Raw genomic sequence first — 24,689 nt, 5'->3', positions numbered from 1 at the left:
CCCCCCCATTCCTGATGAGTACCATTGCGCAGTCTTTCTTGTTGTACAAATCGATTTTTGATTGAGTTCATTAGAGGCCAAGTCACAGAGCGGCAGGCAGTAGATATTATCACCATGTGCCATATCGACTATCGACTGCCAAATGGTATCTAACATACACATACGGTAATGCCTCCCAGGAGTATTTGCGGCAGGAGATGGCTGGGCACTTGGTAAAATCATTTTTGTTATTCGCGAAAATTGCGCTGAGTGATTTACTTTTACTTTTGTTTTACGTGCCGGACATTTTGCGAATGTGCTTTGATTTGTGCACATGTCTTGCAGCTCTATAGATGCGGGGAGGCACACAGGATGGTAAGTTATCTTGTCAGGTCCAGGCATTGGCATCCAAGTGCCAAGCATTTGAGCAAATCCTAATTGGATTTATGTGTAGAAATGGATTACAGCTTATGTTTTCCGAGCTGCCCGGCATTTTCGCTATTAATTGGAACTGAAGCCGCTTTGAGGGGTGAAGCTTAATGTCGGAAGAGCACTAGACACTTTTGCCATATTTCTTAAATCAGATATCGCAACAAAGTACAATGATATGTTGCATTATAAATGAAGATAGATAGAAAATAATAAAAGTAGTTATCGTTGAACTTCTTTGTTCTTTAACATTTTCTATATTGAACATGAAATTTTTTTAGTAGACCTTCGGAAAATTAAGACTTGCTAAAGTTCACTCGACAAATAAAAAACGTAGAATACTTCCACATAAACAACATTCATGTTATTTTTTCTATCGCTTTACAAAACTTCTACGCGTTTTCAAAATGTGAAGATTATTAGTATGTATCGAAGAAAATAACCGAAAACCATCTAATAGGACCGTTCAGATATTTATGACATGATATCATCTAAGACCATTCAAGTTAAAGTTTAGTGCGTTTCCCAGAGACTAAATGTCTGCCTCAGAAGAGACAACAAGCGATCGTGTATTGAAGGAAAAAAATGCGACCCTATTAAAACGAGAGATTCTGGTACCAGAACCAAAAACAGACAAGAGTTATGCCACGCAAGAAATGAGAATATAAATATTTTATCAGTGGGCAGAAATCAGATATCTCTTTGATTCATAGAGCTTATTTATGGCTTCCTTTTGTTTTTCTTACCCAACTAGTCAAACGCGCCCAGACCAACAGACACCAGCCCCAGCCACCGCCACCAGCAGTATCCCTTGTCGAAGCCCCTACAACGTGCCAGCGCTCATTATGAACACACAAAAATCAATAAAAATATGTGCTACAAATTTTGACTGGCCGAGACCAAAAGGCAAGTCCACAGCGAAACACATTCCTTCTCAAACGCAACGTAAACAACACATCCCAGAATGATCAGATGATCTACAGATTGGAGTGTATGACTGTATTTCTATTAATGAGTTAGTCAGAAGTGAATATTATGCATCGATTCATTCAGCTATATTCAGTGGCAATCAATATCTATAGAATAGTAATAACAAGATGCCAAGATGAAGTATATCCAGAACGTCTGTGTTAATAAGGAACGGAACATTATTGAATGAAATGAAGCAGCCAACTGAAGATGGCAAAACTAAACGCAAATATTCAAATTAGCCACAAAAGTATCCAACTTTCTGGTCATCTTTCTATGATGCAAAAGCAGCGCGCATATCATTGATTTGTTATTCTCATGCGCAGCATAAATTTAACATGTGAAATCCGATAGTCGGGCCAAGTTTCAAGGTTCAACTTGGCTGTGGCTTTGCTGGTTACCGTTCAGCTTTCAACGGGCAGCGGGTGGGACTCGGGATGATCATTTGCACCTCGCTTTCCTGCAACAAGTCTTTACTTTATTCAATGTGTCCATGCGTAGGTCGGCCGCACATTTGCATACGGCTGTTGCCAGTCGCGTTGCGGCTTTACCACATTTATGAATCAACGCCAGGTTCGCCATTTCATTCAATAAAACACATTGCCCCGCGCCCTGCGACTCCTTTTTGAGCAATGTTCAATGCACGACAGCGACAACTCGTCGTTGCCGTTGTTGTTGTTGCTAATTCTCAGAGGAACATAAATATTTCGACACTTTTGCATGCGCGACAAACATGTGCAAAAATGGAATAAAAATATGGCAGCTCTGGACTCGCGGACTTGGATCTGCGATTTGTGGCTGATGGCCATTTAGTGGCCATCCACTGCTGGCGAATCCAGCCTACAGCGAAGCCTGAGCAACGGGCGTTGGGAATTTGTCGCTGGAATAAGCTCATAATTCATGCAACAAACAAATGGACAACCTGGAGCAGCCGTAACGCGGCCAACCATCGACCCACGTAAATGCACCAACCGGATACGCAACCAATTCTATATATTTTTGTGTGGCATTTGCTGTCCTGTTTCGATTTGAGTGTGTTGATTTTTAAGTGCGACAAAATTTGCATCCCCTTTAGCTTCATGTGTGCCCATCGCAAATGATCGAATATTGTCATCGAACCAAACGAATCAGTACCAACTGTTTTAAAGCAAGAACTCTTAAAAACTCTATATATTTAAGTTGAGGCTAGATCTGTTGTAAGCTCAATTAGAACCAATCTTAACATGCTGGCCTTATAGGAAAACTCGAAAGCATCCGATTTATGCCTTGGGGCTACCCATCTCAGAGCTACTTAACTTTTCAACTGTCCAACCGGTAGCAACAGTCTGCCACCACAGGTTGTCTCAACAAACAAATGTAATAACTGATTAAAACATCTTTAAGCGAGTGATTATCACAGCAGGCGGTACTAAAACCGTGCCCTTACCGGAGCAACAGAACCGGATTCAGTGGCCGCAGTATCAGAACTCATCCGGTAGCGCTAGCCGGCGCTTCTGGGAGTTTACACCTCTAACTTAACCTCCAGCATCCAGCATCCAATATCTACCTTTGCTGTGCGCCACATGCGGTCCCGCCGTTGTAGCTCCAGAGCCAGTCCCGGTCGTCGGGTTCGCTTTGGCGATTATTTCATAATTCACTCGAGCGGCACAGGTTTATAAATCTCTTTAATATTATTTTGATAGGCCACCTAATTGGTGTAAATATTTTTGCTAGAGCGTCTTAATGTGCTTTTAAAAATGGGCAAGCACCTTGAAATTATACGTATTTATAGGCAACGGATGGCGCCCGCAATTGATTGTTTATTATTCAAGCTGTTGCCTTGTTTATTTGAAAAGCAATTAGAAATATTATGAACAGTATATTTATTGCACTTTGCCGCCGTTCGAAGGGGCTGCCCAACTACTCGGTTGTTTTTCTACCAAAATAAAACGACCGCAAGCAAAAGAGAAACTGACACATTGAAAATTAAACGATAAACAGGCACACTGTCAGTGATTCGACAAACCGTTCAGCCGGGAAGAAGTTACTTAAATTCCCTCCAACTGGCTGTCAAATATGAAGATCCAGATCTCGTCTCCCGGCTTCAAGCTCACTACTAACGAAGTCAAAGTCGCAAAATCTTAAATTGCAGGTGGCTCTACCCAAAATAATTTCCCGGTTCGCCTTCTTTTGTGATCCCAGTCAAGATGTAGCAAACAGTCGAGTGTGATTTTCTGTTCCCATAATTTAAATGTCAAGTTTTGTCTATATTAAAAATTTTTGTTGCAGTCTTTAGTTATTGGTCATTTCGCCTTCGTCTTAGTCTTCCCAGTCACACGGCTTGTCTGGTCGTTAAAGCTGTTCGGCCTTTGGTTCGGATTGGCTTAATAGTATGAACAGAAAATTGGCCTCTTTCTTTTGACATGCATATTTTTGAGACTGGCAGCTTCTTGAGCATTCAGTTGAACTCCACGATAGTATTTTTGCTAATGCCATGCCACAAACTTAATAAAAACTTGATTCGCATATAAAAAGGGTTTGTCGTGAATGCCAACAACTAAAATCAAAATAGACTTCATACAAAATAATCGTATTTTAGAGACAAGCTATGCTATTGGTCACTTTTAAAATGGGAAAATTTATATGGCATCGGATCAAAACTTCGTGCCTCTAGTAATTTGCAAATCCAATTGGTTTCCGAATCGCCAAAGTCGGCCCCAACCCACGACATCAACTGCAACTGCAACTACGGCGACCCTGTACTGTGTACAAGTCGGTTATTACTGATATTCGCGCGCTCTGAACCATTGTAATTTTCATGTTGCTGTAACTGCTCCGTGCAGTAAAAATGGCTGGGCAGCAAAATTGAGTGAGGGGAAGGCTGACATGACCGGCACATGGACACGAATTGTTCGCCAGACCGCGATGATAATGGCAAATCAAACGATGACACATAAAACGATCGTGTTGGAAAATTGGCGACGGGCCGGCGAGCGGCCGGATGATTGGCCATTTGGATGAAACGGATGGCAAGAGCAAGACAACGACACGATCATCATCATCATGCTAGGGGCAACAAGCCTGGGCGCCGAGGGGGTGGGCATGTGCATTGCTCAAAAGGAAGTGCAACATTTGTTTGAATTACAGAAATGCCAAAAATTATTTCGACTCAAGTCGTTGTCTCGAGGGTGCCCTCAGTTGTTTGCCAAATAATTATTTGTTATTTGTAGTTATAAGCTGTTGAGGCTTACGGAGTTTAGCTTTCTGCTGCATCGCTTGCAGAAAAGATCGCCGAGCTTTGGCCGACTGGGGCAATAACATTGCAGGAACTTCAACAACTGCTGGACAACTGTTGAACCGAGCAGAGCCTGGGAACTATGTTCATATCGCTCATCATCTACAACAGAACATTCCATTTTGCGACATTTTCCACTGCTGCCCTTAAGGATCGAGAATCGAGAATTGCGAAGCAGTCTGGTGCCTCACGCTTAACGATATTCAAAATTCATTACAATTGATATTGTTTCGAATGCATAAATACAAACAAATGGGCAGACTGTTGCCCACAGTCAGAATCCATTGAAGTCGCTCTGTTGGCTCCCAGCTCCAGCGGTATCAACAACGAAGCATCTGTGAGCTTTACAAGAAATAACAATCTTACTAATTGGGCGACTTTAGCATAAACAAATGTATTTTAGCTCTAACTAAAGCCCAGCACAACAAAAGAGCTGCAGACCAGCCAAACAGTGGGGCCCAATCGTTTTGTACTCCTTTAACGTTTTGCATACGAAGTTGAGTTTTGCAGTCAGTTGGTGTACCCAGCATTTGTCCCCAGTAATGGGAAATGGGTATACAACTAACAGAACTGAATAATTCTTTGCTGGTAAGGCACCTTGCATGAGAAATGCCAACCGAAGGCGATCTTTTAATATGGAAATAATACAAGTTATCAAACATCTAGGACAAAATCTAAAGAACTATTAGAACACATGATTTTTGTGTCTCCATATAAGAAGCCCTTAAAAGTGTGAACATTCATAATGCATTGGAGGTCTATCGAATTCTTCTGCATGGCTAAAACTAGAATTAGTAATGAACTCTTCTATTTTCTCTCATAAATATTTATAGGCCATGTAAATGCAGCCATAGACGCGGTAGCGCCACAACTTGTGGGGCCAGATGAATTACGAATTCCAAAAGAGCCCAACTAAGATGTACAAAAAAAAAAATCAATCTCCGCATTTGGTAAGCCACCAACTAGGCGCGCACCAATGCTGCACCGCACAAATCACAAACACGATCATGTCACTCACTTCGGGTGGGCCAGAGAGGCAGAGGGAAGGGAATTTGGGAGCGGCAGCGGCAAGCTGGCAGTTTATGACGGCTTCAAACGGCAGCCGAACGCAAAAGCGTCGCATAAATTGTAAAACGCTTTAATAATTCACCTCTGGTCGCCAATATGGGCAATACGGCGGCTCCATTGGTGGGACCAGGCCGTAACCACATCAACAAAGTCATACAAATCACAGTTATGATTATTGCCACGATTAAAAACTATCGCCCGCATCGTTGTCAACATTGTCCGGTTGTAAACGGCGGCAGCTGTAGCTGCAACAAAAGTTGAACCGCTGGTGGCCACTGCGCGTGCGGCACTCAATCGGAGACACGACTGTGGGGCACTGGCAATGAGTCTATCCGACATTGATGTCGCCGCTGTCAAAGTTGCCATAAATATCATCTTTTTCGCAAATCTCCAGCTGAGCACTTGCAGTTGCAATTGCTCAGTTTTTGTTGACCAAGCGTTCGCAATGCCCCAGCGGTGATTAATTAAACAGTTGCAGCTCATGATTTATAATGATGAATTTATTTAGGCCTTGTTTCAGACTCGAAACGGTCCGATTTCGCTTATTGCCAAGCACCGTCGGTGCCTTTTACTGGACTTATTCAGTTTTAATTCAATCAGAGCTGCCAACCACAGCGAATGCCAGTCGGGGAACAGCATCTGTCGCCGATCCTCTTATGTAATTGAAATTAAAAGTCCAAGATCTGTGTTAGCTAAACTGGACTAGGCATGAAACATCTAAACAAAAGTGTGAATTTAGAAGAGGATTCCATTAAAGTTTTTTTTTTTAACAATTGCCTTCATAATGTAACCAGTTCTAATTGCTTCTAGTCTGAGTTAGAACCAATGCCGAAATCTTACACACATGCGTTCAACAAAGTTGGAGGCATAATAGGGTAATGTGGGATATGTATGTCATATTGAGTTCACACGAACAAAGAGCGGCAAATAAATTTAGTTTAATGGCACAACAACAAATTGCATAGCCACTCAGACATTTGAACTAAACTTTAACTGACATCTTACATAAGTAAAATTATACTATATAAGACTCGAAATGGGTACATACACATACATTAAACTCTATTTTCATGCGATCAAGTTGCCTGAAATGGGGGTAAAGGCAGTCTGGAGGGTAGGCATCCCGCTGAGCAGCCGTTCAAAGGCCCCGAAAAGAGTTAATTTGCATAATTACGTTGGAACAGGACGGGCGGACCAAAGTGGAGGCCAGGGGCTGAACCCATGGTGCATAGCCAGTCAGTGCTGAGGTGTCGGTGTCTCTGTCTCTCACTCTCTGAGTGTGCGTGAGTGTGTGGGAGTAGAAAAGCTAGTGTGCGAGCAGGGGGCTATGGAGGGGGTACAAAATGTGCAAGGCACGAAACGAGCCACGAAATAAAAAAATGAAGTCGCTTTATCATTTTTAGCTCGCGGCGCTGTTTGCCCAAAGTGTGGAAAATAAATGTATGGAAATTTGCATACGAATTTCGAATTTCAAATGGCGTTGTCCCCCTTTCCCGCCCATCCACTCTGCCACGCAACGTACCCTATCCAATAGCGGATGGTGCTCCGTTAGGTGGTGCTCGCGGTACCATGGCTGGCCGTAGCCACTTAAATGCCGGCCACGCCCCTTCATTCACATCACATTTGGGCCAGACTGCGAGCCATTGACGTCATTAAATTATTTATTATTGTTATTATTCGCAAAGGAATGAAGATGAATTGGAATGGACATGCAGATGGGTGGGGAATTGGAATGGGAATATCCATTTATTGTTGCTGGTGTTGGATTATTGCGGTCTTTGTTGATTTAATTAATTAAATCGCAGTTGTATTTTTAATTGATTGACAGATTAAAAACAAAACCAATTAACAATTTTAATACAAAATGACAACCGCATAATATGCTGTAATAAAAACGGATGGCAACCATACAAGAAAGGGGCGAGTGGCACGTAAACACATGTGTATTTATGTACGAGATGTATGCAAACCCAATGGGATGTCATAATCCGTAATACGCATTAAAAACAATTTTAATTACTGAACTTACTTAAGGGAATGACTAATGGTGGTCAGCAACTGCCTAACTTTAATTATTTAAATTTTACACCCAACACAATTCAGCTTTTTACCGGCGACATAAATTTACACATATAAATCCAGCAAAATCTATAATAAATATATTTTGTTGTAATGCACCAAACGAATCAACTGTTGATATTTATTGATATTATATTTGGCATGACCATCGGGGACTCTAAGACAGTAAAATTAATCTAATCTGGCATTTTTAAATTGACAGCGATTTAGAATTTGCAATTTGAAATTCTCACAGCAGCTGCAAAAGCGATTTCAATAAATATGGGCTAACTGACTTTCGGTTAATTAAAGTCGATACATTATTTTTAAAATGACATGGGAAGCATTATTGCAGAAATAAGACAATTTAAAATTCAGCTTCGGTAAAATTCATATTGATTTTAACATATAAATAACTATTTTCAATTAATAGAAACAAAAGCGAATCACCGCGAATCGAAACCGCGAACAAAAGAGTTATGCATAACAAATGTTTGAACGGATTTGAATAAACTAATTCCCACGAAGAGTGGAACACAACAGGTTGAATTCGCACGCCATAATCGTTGTTATTTGGCTGAACACTTCATTTGGAATTCATAATTTCTAGTTAGATTGACGATTGGCGATTACGATGTGATTTAGAAACTGAAAGGTGAGATGTGAGAAGAGTGAGTCACGACGAGAACCAAGACTGAAGCAAGTTCCGTGTGATCTATCTTCTACACGCAGACGCTCAGTCAGAAATGTCGTTCGATTTCGAGCGTTTCGAGCGTTTCGATAACTCAGATGCGCTCTGATACATTCTCATGGATATTTAGTGGTATCTTTCAGCCATTCGGGCAGTTGTTCTTGGCATTTCATATGCAAAGCAGCGGCAGCAGTGGTATCATCCACTGCAGTAGCATCAGAAGCTAAAAAGACGAGTACGAGAGCAACCAACGAAGATGTCAATAAATCTGCCGGTTTGGCCTTGTTTTGCATTTCCGCTAACAGAAACCAAAACGCAGGCAGCTCCAGTGTCAGTGCCAGAATAGCACGCAAGCCAGTGAACTGGTAAACCTGACTAACAGCCGATACAGTAGCCCCACGTCAAAATGAGGTGATTTAGAATTGTCGAATTTTATTTAAATTGGATGCAAACATGCGAAATTTGTTGTAGAAAATCAATAAATAAGAAAATCACAAGCACAACGACTGCTGAAGAAACTGGATCGCCATTGGGAACTGCACCCAACAAACACAACACAACTGGGACACAACTGGCAACCGGCAACCGGCAACCGGCAACGCATGTGCGTACTATGCTCTTATGACCACCACTGTCTGTGCCTTTCGACTGTTTCCTTGGCATTCACAATTTGCATGCACGGCTCGAGGGACCGATCGTAGGGGGGCGCGCAGGGTCACGGCAGGGCGATACCTGAGCACGAACTTTGTTTTGATAATTTTGTGTGCCGGGCTGGTCTCGTCACATTGCCTCTTCATTATTTTATTTCTTCTCCTTGCATTTTATTTTTATATCGATTTTATTTTATTGAATCTTTTTAGTTCATTAAAATTTCGTTTTCGGCTAATAAATATTTCGTGGGTATTCAAAAAGTTTTGTTTCCATGCTCTTTGCTTCTTAAGGTATATGGGCTAAATGGCAACTCTTGTAGATAAAGGGTTTATTAGCAATCCTGAAGGCAAGCACAATACTTTCTGCTAGAGTATATGTTGTTCGACAATTGGAATATAATTTTAGTTGTTTTAAAATTCGTTGTATTGGCTAAGAATACTCGACATACTCAAAATCGATGGAACCGATAGGATAAGCCAGTACGAGTTGTTCCTTAAAAACTTGGCTTCGTGACTTGTATCTGATTGTCTTTTACTTTTAAAGTTTCCTGTTAATTAATACCAATTCGAATTTGTATATGCATTTTTGCAAAACAAAAATGTAGAACATATTTAGTTATTATGGCACATTTATAACTAATTTGTATAAAATATAGTAGAACGAATTTTAGGATGTCATTTAAAAAGTACAGTCGAGGGCAATGACAAAAGGCAATCACAAATATTTTCAAAAAATACCAGCTTGATGACTTTTACCCTTCTTTCTTTGTGTCCCAAAAATGCATATACACTATATACCTATATCTACATATATAATGGCATTAGCATTTGCTATTATCTTATTGGGGACATGGGCATGGGCATTTGCGTGAGCGTTACCTTCACAGCTGGAGTTACATTTCTTAAGGGAGTCTAGTTGCTCGGGATTGTTGGGAGGGTTGCGCTTCTAATTAATGTGCGCAACTTAAAAGGTGTTAAATGACAAACAAACCATATAACTCTGATAGCAGTTGACACTATAACAATACCTTAGAGATATGTGTATGCATTTAAAATATGCCGAAATAACACGGCTAAAACAGCAGACCAAAACCAGGAGGCATAACCCTGAAAATGATATACGAGGCAGTATGGTGCGGTGCGGCTACGGTGTCGTCGAACTCACCCACGAGGAAATGTGGAACAGGTGCATGATGACGAGGGATCGCACTGGCGATCAGTAGAAACGCGCAATGTGCGTTGATGTGTGCTTATCGAGTTGTCATTGTCCTGGCGAGGCGATCCCCTGCGGACGCGCCAATTAATACAAAGGGATAAGGTCGAAAGCAAGCATGAGAAATGCGCAAACATGCACTTAATTAATATGAGCCTCCGGTGCGGCGCAATCAGCTCGAGCTGCCCTCGCGATGTCCTTTTAATGCATGGACGCAGGCGCAGCCGTAAATGCAACTACAACTTCCGCTTGAAGCTGCGGGCGTAAGTTAAGCCAAGGATCACAGCCAGGCCCAAGCACATGGCCAGTAGATGTTTATCACCGGCTTTTACAATTCGCGCGCTTGTTTCGCTCGGCAGAAACACGTGGTGAAGGTGCTTGGCGCAGCTATTGCTACCGGCATTTAAGCCGCTTAAGCTCGCAGTATGCCAACCGTCTGATTTATGGCTCAATACTGCTAGGAACAAACAGGTGCTTCGATCTACAAGTAACCTTTTTTGTGTTGCCAGGTTCAATCCAGCCAGTACTTGACCAGCCTACGCCACCAACTCCAGGCGACAAATGACTCCTAGGTGTTTCACGCTGGTGGCATTAAACCTAATGGCAACTGCATGGCGCAAGCTGGCCAGTTGAGTTCGGTCCAACTGCATATTTTAGCCAGACTATCGAAATCAGCGCATTCATAAATCAAGCGCCTAATTAATGGAAATGCGACGACTGATAAAGCGCCAGAATTAGAACTCATTCGTGTTTATCAATTATATTTTCTCTACTTCATTTGTGTGCCATTTTATTTGTCGGCCGCTTTGCTCTCAACTACCATCATTCAGCTAATCTACTTGAGTTATTCCCGCAAATATTTCCATATCTGCATCGCTCCATTGCTTCATTGCACTTACAAGTTTCTCTCGGGTTGGTTGCTCTATGGGCCGTCCGAAATTCCTTGGTTGTTGCAGTAAAGTTTTACAAGCAGCTCAAGAATGAGCAATATGAATGTAAATGCAATTCTTGAGCTAAATTATTGAAGAGACTTGTACTCAAGCATTTCATAAATCAATGATAAGTTCATTTAGAAGCATTTACTTAAAAAATAGGAAAAATTAGTGGATATATATTATTGTGCAATCGATCAATAATAGCTAAGTCGTGCTAAGTATGGAACGGGACCTCGGCTTCCCAAGGAACTCGCTCGATATAGTTGTCCGAATTGAGTAATCACTTGAATTGTAATGAGACCTTTTAGGTAATAAATAAGATACGCAAGTTAAGTCGCACAATATTAAACATTTTCACCAGTCCTTTATTATTGAGCAGAATTCCGGAACAGATCTTTTCTACGGGCAAATACTGCACAGTTTGAATACACGAATAAACGATACCGAATACCCGAAGCACACCATTATAACAGGCAGCAACTAATTAACGTGCAAGACGTGATCCGTTCAAAGGCGTTGCCATAATTTGTCAACACCCCAATACTTTACGAGCACTCATTGCGATATAATTGGGCCCCTACAACCGTACCCGAAGCGTTTTGTTAGCGTTTCATTTCACATTTCGCATTATTGCGCATCATAATGGCCGCCATATGTCTGTCGCGTCTTACGGCTTCAGGTTCAAGCCCCCTCGTCAATCCCACCTTGGCCCAGCTTATGTTTTATGTATCGAAGCAGGCGACTGTCAAAGTGCTCTGAGCTAAGCCATGTGTAGGTAAAAGATACTGATATGTATGTAAAAGATATAAGTGTATGTATATTTTAACACGCAGTCAGTCAACTCATTGTGTCAAATATAAATCAGATCATTTTTTCCGCATCAAAACCAAAAGCAAAAAAAAAAAAAAAAAACAATAAAACGAGGACCATGGTTTTGTATCACAGAATTGGCATAAATTTTATAGGCGGAGGCAAAGCCGCTTTAAAATTTTTGACAACAAATTTGGTGTGCTATAATACTCGAACATTTATATCGGGATAGTGATTTTTGAAAGTGTTTTGATTTCGTGGCTGTTGCTATTGCTGGCTGGCTGAGGGCTACATTAAAATTCAATGCACATTAAAATGACAAAAGCGAATCAAAAACAGAGTCGAGTACATTAAAAAGTCATGCCGTATCCGAGTATCTGACAAAATGCCCGGCGCAGAAATTAAATCGACAACAAAACCGAAAAAAAGGCAACACATCAAAATGTAGATCATACGTCATTGAAGGTATCAAAGCCCATAGTTTCGATGGCAATAAATAAATTTAACAAGCTGTCACCATATCAACACACGAGTTCTGAAAAGTAAGACCAAGCTTAGAGTTAACGTTTCGTGTCGCTGGGAATGTGAGAGGGTTAAATATCTAACTAGTAGCGACAATTTGTAAGCAATATTAATTTTTAAATGATAATTTTGAATAATGGTAAGGTAAACATTTTATACTCATTGCGATATAAGTTTGAGTTTAAATATTCTTTAGATCTTACGAAAATGTGATTCGTTTACGCAACCAACTTGGGACTGCATTAAGTTACATCAAATTTATTCACCTTAAATTTCCGACACATTGATTAATTTTGTACCAATGAAAAAGTGCAAATGCGAATCCTTTGCCTCACAAAGGGCATACAAAATACGAGAAGCTTTTTCAGAAATGTATTTGCAACAGACAGAGTCAGCGATAGTGATAGAGACAGAGGCCGGCCCAGGGACAGCCGTGTTTTAAGTCATGCCCGTAGTCTGAGCCCATTGACTATAGTTGGGCGGTGCGGCGGATCCTTTGACCAAATGACCGGCGCGGGCTACGGCGAGTCGGCTGTGGGGAAATGGCATTTTCCACGTAGCCTTTTTGTATTGCGCAAAAGCAGAATCAATGCTTTGCCCGTGGGATACGTAATCCGGATTTTACCATTCAGAAAGTGTAAATGAAAAATCTGTTTTTGGAAGCATTTTAGCGTGAAAATGCAATATTGAATTCATTTAAATTCAACAGTGCCTGATGGGCGGCGGTGGTGGTTGGCAACGCAAAAAGCAATTACATGACAGGCGGCTCCAGCCCCAGTCCCGACCCCACCGAGCCCGGTACTGAAATATGTACTCGTTGCTTATTGGATCGGGTGATGTCATGGAAAGGATGCGATATAAAAATTGGCACAATTTTTGTATCTTCTTTTTTTATGCAAAAAAGGCGAGAGAAGTTCAAACAAGCGACGTCATATCGAAGGGACATTAATAATAAACCGAAATGAAATGTAAATACGGGCAGGAAATCTCAGCAGCGACGACTCATAAATTTTGTCCACAAATCGCCGGCGAGTGCACAAAATCTGTCACCTATCAAAAATACCCTAAAAGGGCATAAGTCTGCATCACCCCACGCTTCCCCATCCCATAGCTATCCACAGCTTCCAGTCGCCGGCTGGATTGTTGCGCGTGCGCAGCCGTTCCAGCAGCCACCGTCACTGACAATCGATGACAATCAATGTTTGCATTGCATTATTATTATTGGAATAAATGAATAAAGTATCGTCGCTCAGTGGCATGCAGTGACAATGGCTCTGTGTCCGACCTGGTCCCCAAGTCCGACACATTCTGTTCCTGTTCCCCATGTTTTCGTTTTTGTCGTTGTCCCTGCGTCCATGTCGCGTTTATGGGATTTATGTATGCCTCTGTCTCGGTGTCCAAAGCAGCAGTTCAAGGGAATTGTCAACGCGTCGCGTAGCAGTCAAAATCGGCATCAAAAATCGAGATCGGTAACAAGATCAGCAAAAGCCGCATTCGAATACGGTACAAAAGATGCGTTTTAACCAGACAAAACCAAATCGTTCGAAATTCCGTTTCGTGTCCCATAGTCACAACAAGGAGATGATTCCCTCTTCTCATTCCCAAGTCAAGCAACAATCATATTTTGTAGCTCTCGACTAGATGCATTTGCTAAGAACCGTGTAACCATGCGACGAGATTTAAATATTGCCTCTAGTTATTACTATTATTATTATTAATATTATTGTTATTATTATTATTATTATTATTTTTATTATTATTATTATTATTATTATTGTTATTATTATTGTTATTATTATTATTATATTTTGTTATTATTATACTTTTATAATAATTATTATTTTTATTATTTTAATCTAATTGTTAAAAGTGAATCCTTATCATAGGAAATTGGGTTTCTTTAGTAACCTTTGCTCCAATATCAAAAATGCAATCGCCCACCACTGTGCCTTAAAAATTTATGGTAAAAAAAATTAAATCTGTAAGTCGCAGGCAAACAAACTGCATATGATTGTGATTCTTCACGCTGAATTGCAATAAGAAGAAACGGGCATCGGTCGTAATGCCATTTTCAGTCGTCGTCCCAATCCCAGAGATTCCTATCATATTTTGCATAGAATGGTAAGATTAGACAGTATTCGAGCATTTCCCGGTTTGGAAAGATTCTGTCTCCTCTGTATGAGTATGCGTGTGTGAATGTGTCAATGTCATACATATGTAGACACACGAATAGATGCATAACACGCTTGGAGCTCAGATGGCATCGGAGCAGTATCGGGTGGCGAACTATTTTAATATTTCACTTCGCAGCAGTTGGAGCTGAAATTCAAATCGAGGCTGCTGTTTTAACAAACACGTAAGCTAATAATGTGCTCGAAGACAATGCGACGCCTTCCGATCTCTGCTGAGACTGTCTTCTCGACAGATACCAGTAGCCCCCAGGCACCGCTCCACACAGGGCTCCCCAGACGATGCGGCCTTTGTCTTTGCCAGGGCGACAGTCCCAGCCGCATTGCCAGACAGCGTGTCTGTGGCAGTGCCAGAAACCCAGCACGTCGACGAGGACGTGAACGGAGCTAAAGCTGAGGCCAATGCCGCTTCATTTATGCAGCAGGCAGCTCTTTTTGCGCTCCGACTGGCTTTGTTGTTGAACAATTTCTTCGACACCTTTTTGCCGTCATTTGAAGAGATTGAGAAAAGCAGAGTCGGCTACAGAGACAGAGGTGAGCCCTGGCTACATCTGAAACCGCATTGCGCATATGCATCTGTGTGAAAAATGGAAATCCATTTTTGGCAATTTTTGTCGCTTTTAGGAAGCGCTAAGACCAGTTCGCCGACAATCTCCAGGGTACTCTGATGAAGAACCCGCCAAACCGCCAAACCGCCAGATCGCCTTGCATATTTTCACTTACAAGCTATGTCCACGTTGCTGGTGCTCTTCAAGCTTGTAGAACGGCTAGCAGACATCAAAACTGAGTAATATTTATGATCATTGCGATATTTTTGTTTTGTTGCTCCGTCCATCTGTCAGTTGAATTGAAGCTGTTCTTCCCGAGCTCCTTTGTAGCTCGTTGACTTCGGCTTTCGGTTCTTTTGCAGTTGGTTAATGTCCATTGGAATGTGGTTTCTGGCCTGTCGTACTGATTTACAGATATGTCATTGAGCGATTCAATGCAGTTCACACATGCGAATATGCAAGCGTTTTTAGTATGAATTCGGCTCGATAGTTTTCAAATTCTGGAATTTGAATGCTTTCGAGTTTTAAAGAAAACTATATACCTAAATTTATTAATATGAAAGAACTCATACTATTCTTGGAATATAACAACGTTTACATTAAAACTAAAATAAGTATATCTTTTTAATACCTCTCAAAATATATGAATGCCAGTAGCATATTTAGTCTGATATTAAATCACTCTAAGATGTTATTTTATTTGTTGTGCTATTTATAGCCACATGCAGAGAGATGAGAAAAACTAATTTTATAGAAATACATCAACATTATCTTGTTTTTCAAATTACGCCCGCAGTTATTCAATTGACTTTTCTGAGACTAAAATGTCATTCACAGCAGCAAATTTCGCCTGAGGCTAAATGATGTAATTTTAAAAAGCACTCCCACTAAACACTCTCACTTCGTAATACGCAGCAGTGCATGCCACGCCCTCATTCTATTATTTTCAATAAACGAATAGGGGTAAAAGGAATCGTCTGCTTTTTTTTTGCCAGCACGGCGAGAACGACTGTCAAAAACAATAAAGTCGACAAACGCGAGGGAAAAATTTTTATTGAAAATTTATAATTGAATGGCACAACACACCTGAGGCCTCAGGCTCTGTACTCCACTGCGCCGACACACCCAACGCCCCCTTATGCCACAGCAGGTTTGGCATTGTAATTGAATTTGACATTCGCTTGTGCCATAAAATGGCGAAATGGCAAAAGCTGAGGTTGTGTGGTGCCCATAGTCGAAGCAGCAAAGACAAATAAATGTATGTGTATACATCTTAATATATGGATTTTCAAGATATCAGACGACACGAAGACGAATATTTAACAGAAAAATGTCGGAACTAGAGCACAATAAAACAACAGCATCAACAAAAAAAAAAAACTGCATTTGGGCATTGAGATGAAAATGTCGAGAAGGAGGAACTAGGCACAGTCCTAGGCAATAAGTAACAAAATAATTGAACAATTATGTCCAAATGTCCGCCTGCCACTCATTATGATAGACAAAAGACGGCGTCCGGCCGATGGGGCTTAGCTGAGCGTAGAAGGACATTTATAATTACCTCGGGGTATTTGGGGAATAATTTGCTCGTCCATCTGCCTATTCACTCCCCTATTCTGTCTGCTTCCCACAGTTTTTGGCTAATGGCTGCACAGGCACAGAACAAAAGCAAAAAGAGAAAGACGATTTCTGGCAAAGTGTCGTCGCGGCCAGATTTTCCGCAGCTTCCTCCCAACCCGGACTCGGTTGGGCGACCACAGGCCCAATACCAAGAGTAACACCCATGCTGACCAATCCCTCTGGCAACCGTTGCTAGCTTAATGAGCCAGATTCTGCTGGCCCGTGCCCAGGTCCCAAAGTCTGCCCGAAGAAGCCATCATCAGCAGCTTTTGTCCATTTTTTCTGTTCTCTTCTTTTGCTTTGTGCGCGTTTTTCTTGCCCTTCCAACTGAAAAATGTTATTGGCCGCAATTTATATGAAAACTGCGAGCACGTACCACATTTCTCCAGAGCACAGAACCACCCCTCCCCAATCCCCCTTCAGCAAGGCAACAATAATTTGGTACCCGCCCCGCAACGAAAATGAGCAAATTTTCTAAATGAATAAACTTTGCCCACTACTGCCAGCAGCAGGAGCAGCAGCAGCAGGAAAACAAAGGGCGCATCTCGATGTCGCCTCGCATCTCATTGTCAGCATCTCTGATGAAGCTGGAGGTGAAGATGGAGCTGAAGATAAAGAAATATTACCGGCGACGGTGGTGGACAGCGCCAAAGTGGCTACGTGGAACGTGAACAGACAGAGCAACGGCTAATTCTCATGAGCTCGCAAAAATTAAGAAATTAAAAAATTGCTTTAGCCATTGCTGACGGCGCGGAAAATTCACAGGGTGTTTTTGGCATTTGTGAATTAGATGGCAGGCAGTTAAATAATTGCATTCCATAGTTAATAGTGATAGTAGAGAAAATAATCCTAGAAAGCAGAAAAACATGCAAGTCTCTTTAGTCAGAACTTAAGCTCGAGTCTTAACAATAAAAATAAACTGTAGATATTAGACGAACCATGAGCACAGGTCCGTTGAATGCTTCGATTTTCTGGAGCATACTTTTTGGTGCTTGAAAAATGCGCTACATTACAAATAAATATTGTAAGCTTCACCACTTTGCCCCTAGTTCTTTTTATAAGCCGTCTACAACCAATTAAAAATAACAACGGGAACTAAAATTTCAAAAGATTATTGCGCGAAATTATTGAAGGCATCGACTCATTTTAAACTTTTTCCATTACCGACAACAATGTGGGTGAATGAACCACTTACCTCTAACTGTTATATTGGTAGATAGAAAGGTATGCGGTATAATTATTTCAGTAGACCGACTATGAGCACTGAACAGAACAATCTGCCAGAGTTCATCATTAAATAATAATCAGTGAGTCCCCCGCCTGGTGCAGTTTAATGGTAATTTGTTACGCCTAAACGTGGGCACGCGTCCCTAATCTGCTCTCTACCCCTGACTATCTATGTCTGTGTCCTGCTACCTTACGACTCACGCCAATTGGAAAACTAACTTTGCAACTAACCGCAGGTTGCACGCAATGGCCAAGGACGGAGTATTTCGTGACTTTATGGCTGACGTGTCGCGGTTGTGTCGAGGAATGGGAACTGCCTTGGTCCTGTCAAGTCCTTGATTGACGTCGGCTGTCGGCTCTCTTACCCAGGACGTGGTGGCAGCCACCCCTTGTTTGCATATTACTTAATGGCGTTTGCATTTGAAGTGTGCCAGAAATTACCTGTCCGCCGGCAATTAAGTTTTTAACTCATTTCTGAAACTGGTGCTGTTCGCTTACGATGCGGTGCTTCGACCCATCTTCCTGCTCTAATCGAAGTGGCAACTCAACTCTTTTTTGGCTCATAAACGCAAATGAACTTTTGGGCTAATTTTCGGCGAAAGTTAAGGGTTTCAAAGGGGCTGAGACAACGGGACGATCAATCAGCAACGAGAAGAGCGCCCCGCAACCGTTGGCTAGTCAACACTTTTAAGGGGGTCGTGATTTGGTTGTGGCCACCCGCTACCCAGCCTACCTCCCCCGCGAGGCAATCAGAGCATATGTTAATTCAAGTGGAATTAATTGTTTCCGGTGTTTAAGTTTTTCCGCAAAGCAAATTTCCAGTCACTGCCAGTGCTGAGTGGCTCCTTGGTGCCTGTTGTGGTTAACCGTTCCCGCAGAAAAGGAGCCAACTCTAAACCCGTCACGAACACCATCCGCACACACACACACACACTCGCACATTGTTGTGTGGAAGTGTAGCCAGCTACTGGGCCACTTTTCCTCGTCGAGCTTCGATGAATTTTTGACTTTTATATTTGATTTGAATTGTTGTGGTCGACTTTGTTTGCCTTTAATGAGGTCAACCGTGTGGAAGCAATTTTCTTGGCCCAACTTTTATAAATGCAAGATGGTCGAAGGCCGTGAAAATGTTGAATACAAAAGCCAACTAGCATGTGAAGAATGTGATAAATTCCCGTAAGTACACACTTTCTACCTAACCATTGATATTCGTTCGAAGGTAAAAATCATTTGAGAAGCTTTGACTATCGCGTTCAGTCTCGTTTAAGAGTTGCGAAAAATGCTTTTGCAGTTAACTTAATTGGAATTTTAATTAATGTAAATTTGTAAAATTTATTTAACTGAAATCCAGCCGCTCATCTCTTCGTCGCCTTGTGACCGATTCTTTTATCCTTTTTGATTTTTCCATACCGCCAATTTTTTTTTTTGTAAAAAACTTGCAATATGTGAAAGCGAACCGGGCTTTTGGTATTCAGGCCTGAACAGACGTTGCCTGGTAATTGTGATTGATTCCGGTGTCTGCAGTTTGATGTGCATTTAATTAAACTTTTAGTGATATGCATAAATACTACGAAGAGCGCTGAGCCGGTCACAAGCTGCGATTGATTATATCCATATCCAACTTATTCGCCTGGCATTGTGGTATTGTGTTTCTTCTTGCTTTCGATTTTATTACATTTTTCATTCGCTTTTTTTTGTGTTTGTTGTCATTACTGAACCGCTTCAGTTGCAAAAACAGATGTATATCTCCAGCGAATTTAAGTTTTTCGTCAAATGAAAAATAAACAACTTTCTGTTAAGCGCGCTTCGCTTACTTTTGTCAGTAAAATAGAAGTGGATCACAGTTTCACCCCTTTCCGGCCGTACACACCCACCCCAGTGCCTTTACCAACCCATGTCCTGCCTACCCATTGTCAACAACGATCCTCATTGTTTCGTCCTTGTTTGCACACATGTCATACGGGGAATTTTGACAAATCACTACAATCGTGTTAATAACTGCAGCAACACGAACCGAACAACAAAAAGGAGCACCCCAGCCCAAAAAGGGTGTCCACATGAACAGTCAGAAATGTATGTGCACATTATAGATGAACGATAATAGCATAGATAGTTCATCTGCAACGCTTAGCTAAATGCAGACATTGACAATTCAATTGATAATCGCAGATGTGCGCTGGAGACAAGAAAATGCAGTTTTTATGACAAAAGTTTTGATATTTTCTATTTTTTAACATTGAATACCCAAGTTTATGCTGCAAAACGTATCAGACAAATATCTATAAAAATGATATTTAAATGAAATCAAGCCACACACGGCGTCTTTTTTTTTATGTTTTTCTATAATCAAACAGTCAATTTTGGTCATAGTTTAATTTAATTACAATCGTAGAAATGGTTTGACAATGGGAAAACATTCATTTTAATGTTCGCAAAAAGTCACCAAACTCGAACCGACTTTAAATGGGGGATTGATGGGTAAGGCCGTGTGACAATTGCTATTTTTGCAATTTCACAATTGAAATGCAACATTGATTTGAGCTGCAGACTAGAGAGTTATTGAGGTGCAGTTGGGCTGCTGTTTTGAACTGTGCATCGTGTTGCGATGTCGACTTTTTATAGCAGTTATTGACACGTACCAATTGCCGAGTTGTACCTCTCTCCATAGCCAATACGCTCAGATGTGGCCATAAAATAGAAACCAACCAATCGTCCAGCAAATGTCCTGCACTAGTTTGGCTGTATGTATATACACTCTTATGCATATGTCTATTTTTTTTTTTTTGTTTGTAGTTTGCATCCTATTCCCGTTTGGCTATTTTTTTTTTTTTTTTTTTTGGCGTTTCTGTTGCCGCCGATATTCAATTTTGTTTGACTGCTGTTGTTTTTCGTTGAACAATTTGTTCAGTTTTCGCGCGATGTTTACATTGAAAAGACCAAAGCGCGGCAATATTTCAAAATGATTTCTATGGGTAGCCCACAGTCGATTCCGTCTGTCAATCACATCTGCAGCCGTGACTCTTCAAATTGGCAGACTATTAGAATAATTGGAAACCGGCAAGTCGCGTGACTTGGCACTCTCGTGGCACCCTAGTTTCAGAGCCTGACATTTAAGGCATTCGGCCTATTAGCAAAAATTATGAATGAAAAGAGTTTAGTCTGGCTGTAAGCCGATTATCATTAGCACGTTTGTGCGAACGTCGGTCTCTACTGTTGCTGGTGTCGCATTCCGGTCGTAATCTGAGGAGAAAACGTGCCGCGGCTCAGCTCTAATTATGAAATTAAATACAAATTACAAAATAAAATTAAAATTGCTTTGAAAATCTTCACGTGCCAACCAGCTTCAAGTACCAGCTGCTCATATTCTCGTTGCCTGGATTCTCAACCAGCTCCCACTCTCTGACATTAGCCAAAAAGCTTTGCCATTGTCCTTATCATATCAGTTGATCGTTCCTATAATAGCAGTCACCCACAAAAGTCTTAAGACATTGACTCATCTCTCTCTCTCTCTCTCTTTCTCTAGCTCAAATTGTGGGGGAAAAAAAAACATTATTCAATATTTAAAGTTGCTCACACTTCCTGCGGAACTGTCTCACGCTCGAATTGATCGATGACATTGGGCTCGGCTCTGGTGGCTGCTGGTTGCAATTCAACCCTCAGTTGGGTGGCTCTCAAGCGCTCAATGTGCCCACGCCACCACTTCGCATGATAAATTTAATTCCGCTTCTATTTTGATGGCACTTGTCAATTCAAATACTTTTGTCATTTTTGTTTTTGTTGTTGGCGAAGTGCTCTCGAGGCTGCAAAGTACCCGTCCTATCTTCATTGTATGCGCAAATGCTGCGAAAAGTTGAAGGATTTTGACGCTTTAGAATGCCGCCAAGGGAGGAAAAAGCTTCAGCCTTAATCATGACACCCATTAGAGTCGCGCACACCTGCAGGCAAATTAATGTATATGTTGCTACTGTTCTTGTTGGAGTTGGCGTTTTGGCTTGAGATGGCGAACATTCAAATACGCCCTTGGGCGTGTCAGCTTATCCCCATATGAAGTTGACGCAACTTATGCTAATGCTTATAAATATATAATTTATCCACATTTGCTTTTCAATATATGTATTATGTATATACTTATAATTTTTTTGTTTTCCAGCTTAAGTGAATTTTCTGTTGCGTTTCCTTTATCGATCAAAAATCGTATGCTTACTGTTGCATACTTCCAGGCAATATTTAATTAGCAAAATTATCTTATAGTCGATCAGAACTAAATAACTAATAACTAAAGCCTAACGCTCATTTGTACTATACCAATGCAAGCATCTAAAAATGCTAAACCTTGTCTTCAATTTAAACTGACCCCTAATATGGGACAGTTGGACAAAGTGCGATTTTATACCCAGGGGGCCAAGCTGCCCAAGGGTGGGCCACAGAAATGATGACTTAATATACAAAATCACAAAAGTGATGGATTTCTCTAGGGTGCTTTTTATTTGTCACAGACGCCGAGCTCCGGATGCTCGGCGCGCGTTTATTTCACGGTATTCTATGCAGTGTGGGTCAAACTGACAGCTGCCACTTGAGTGGAGGCCAACTACCCGTGGTTCCATGGGACAAGCTGTCCTCAGCGTTTATTAGTTATTAAGCGTGATTTATACGAGGACAAAAAACTGCAATCGGAGCCATGTTGTCGCTACAATTGGACTATAATTGCGCGTCTTAATGAGGTTTCCCTGCCGCGCGTCCAGGCCAGGCCAGGCCGGGGGTCTAGACAGCGTATGCGCCAGGACATCTGTGGTCACTTCATTAAAACGTGCGTGTAAAACAGTGAAAAAATTAAATGCAGCGACAACAAGACAGAAGACATGTTGTCCAAGAGGCACCGCTAATGGGCGGAAGTGGATCCTCGACAACGCAAACTGTCACGCGGCTGTCGAGCAGTCAATGTCATACAACACTTGCTCTGATTTTGTTTCAATTTACATATGGGAAAAGTGGCGGGCACGAATTCCTGTAAGCCCTACCACTCTCGGGCCAACCCCTTCCATCACAAATCTGACTGCAACAATATGCTCTGTCTTCAATTTGGCGTGTTGCCCTATCACAAATATTCTTTTTGTTGTCGTGAAAATTTTAAAAACTGAATGAGTTACCACCCCCCAGAAATGCGTTGCGCGACACCACTCGCCCCAGACGAGGTCCTTTTAGTCCCGGTGCTGCATGGCCATTTGACTTCGTACAAATTGAGCTGCCACTGTGCGCTTCTATTTGTTTATACTTATTTCATTTTCACACCACCCTCAATCATTTGAGTTTACTCAAATGCTCATCCCGTTCCTAGCGTTATCATCATCATCATCCACATTCTCATCATTGGCAACCATTTTTCGTTTGAACTTCGCCAGTCACTCGGGCTGCCTTCTCAGGTTACTTTGTTTTCCTTCGATCCATTGTTTGTTTTCATTTCCGTTTTACTTTTCGTTTCGTTTCGTTTTGTTTGTCGTTTTGAAAAATGTACTTTGCAGTTTTTTAATTCAATTGCGGACTGCCACAACCCCACAACTCCCTTGCGCAGTCACCCCTTTAAAGCGCCTTCCGTCTAACTCCCCCCTGCGGCTAATAACAGTGCCGTCATTTCCGCCACCGCTTGTCCTTTTCCGTGTCGGCAAATTATGGTTTAAAATTTTAACACAAATTTGTCAGCAATTGGCAATAGCCCTGCATAAGGTCCGAGGGGGTAACAATTTGGAAATGTTCTCTGCATTTAGATTAGTGCTGTTCGAACAGGCAGGAATCAGGAATCAAAGTAAGATATTAGTATAAGTTCTTTGTATCTATGCAAGTTCGAAGATGTAAGTAAGCGTTATTCGTTTCAAACCCTTTTAAAGAAAATGGAAATGGTTGAAAATGGTTAATATGGAAGAGAACCATAATCTTAGGCTTTGCTTGTCGTTGTTGGACTCATAACAAGTCGTAAATAGGCGTTTAACCATTTGATAGTTTTAGGAAGTAACCATACTTTGAAGCTAAATAATCATCAATGATAAGATTTCCTTGCAATCCATAATACAAAGTCTGTGCACACGTTAAAAAATGGGTGTTGAAATTGAAGCATTCACGTGTTAGAATTACATTTAATCCTTTTCGATATAATCTCACACGTGCGCACAGATTGTAGCCAGTGTTATGTCCCTTCCCTACAACTGCATCGTATTATAGGGGAGACAGTTGCGCTCTATTTGTCATTTTCATAATGGTCACAAAGTCAGCTCCAGCAACCGGAACGTGTCTGCGACATTATCTCTTACGGATTACCAGACGAAAGACGCACAGTACACGTGCTCTGAGAGTGCGAGAGCGGGTGTTAGAGATCGCTATCACATAATACACGAATATTTATGTAAATTTAAGACGTCGCATTAACAAAAGACAAATATCACGCCCTTCCACCCCTCTAAATCAAGCCGGAGTACTGCAAATGACACGTAAACCAAATCTTAAGAGTCTCTAAGT

At 41.4% G+C, this 24,689-nt stretch overlaps 1 long non-coding RNA gene across 1 annotated transcript; it reads left to right on the top strand.

The window, feature by feature from the left end:
• The first annotated feature begins 14,806 nt into the window (after window positions 1–14,806).
• On the top strand, window positions 14,807–15,899 carry LOC116651377 (uncharacterized). Its single transcript, XR_011416701.1, has 3 exons — window positions 14,807–14,954; window positions 15,024–15,321; window positions 15,412–15,899. It is a non-coding gene; the product is annotated as an uncharacterized lncRNA (long non-coding RNA).
• Window positions 15,900–24,689: the final 8,790 nt, after the last annotated feature.

The sequence above is a fragment of the Drosophila virilis genome, chromosome 4 (genome assembly GCF_030788295.1).
Source record: "Drosophila virilis strain 15010-1051.87 chromosome 4, Dvir_AGI_RSII-ME, whole genome shotgun sequence".
NCBI classification, from domain to species: Eukaryota; Metazoa; Arthropoda; class Insecta; order Diptera; family Drosophilidae; genus Drosophila; species Drosophila virilis.
This window is presented reverse-complemented; position numbering and strand designations above follow the sequence as displayed.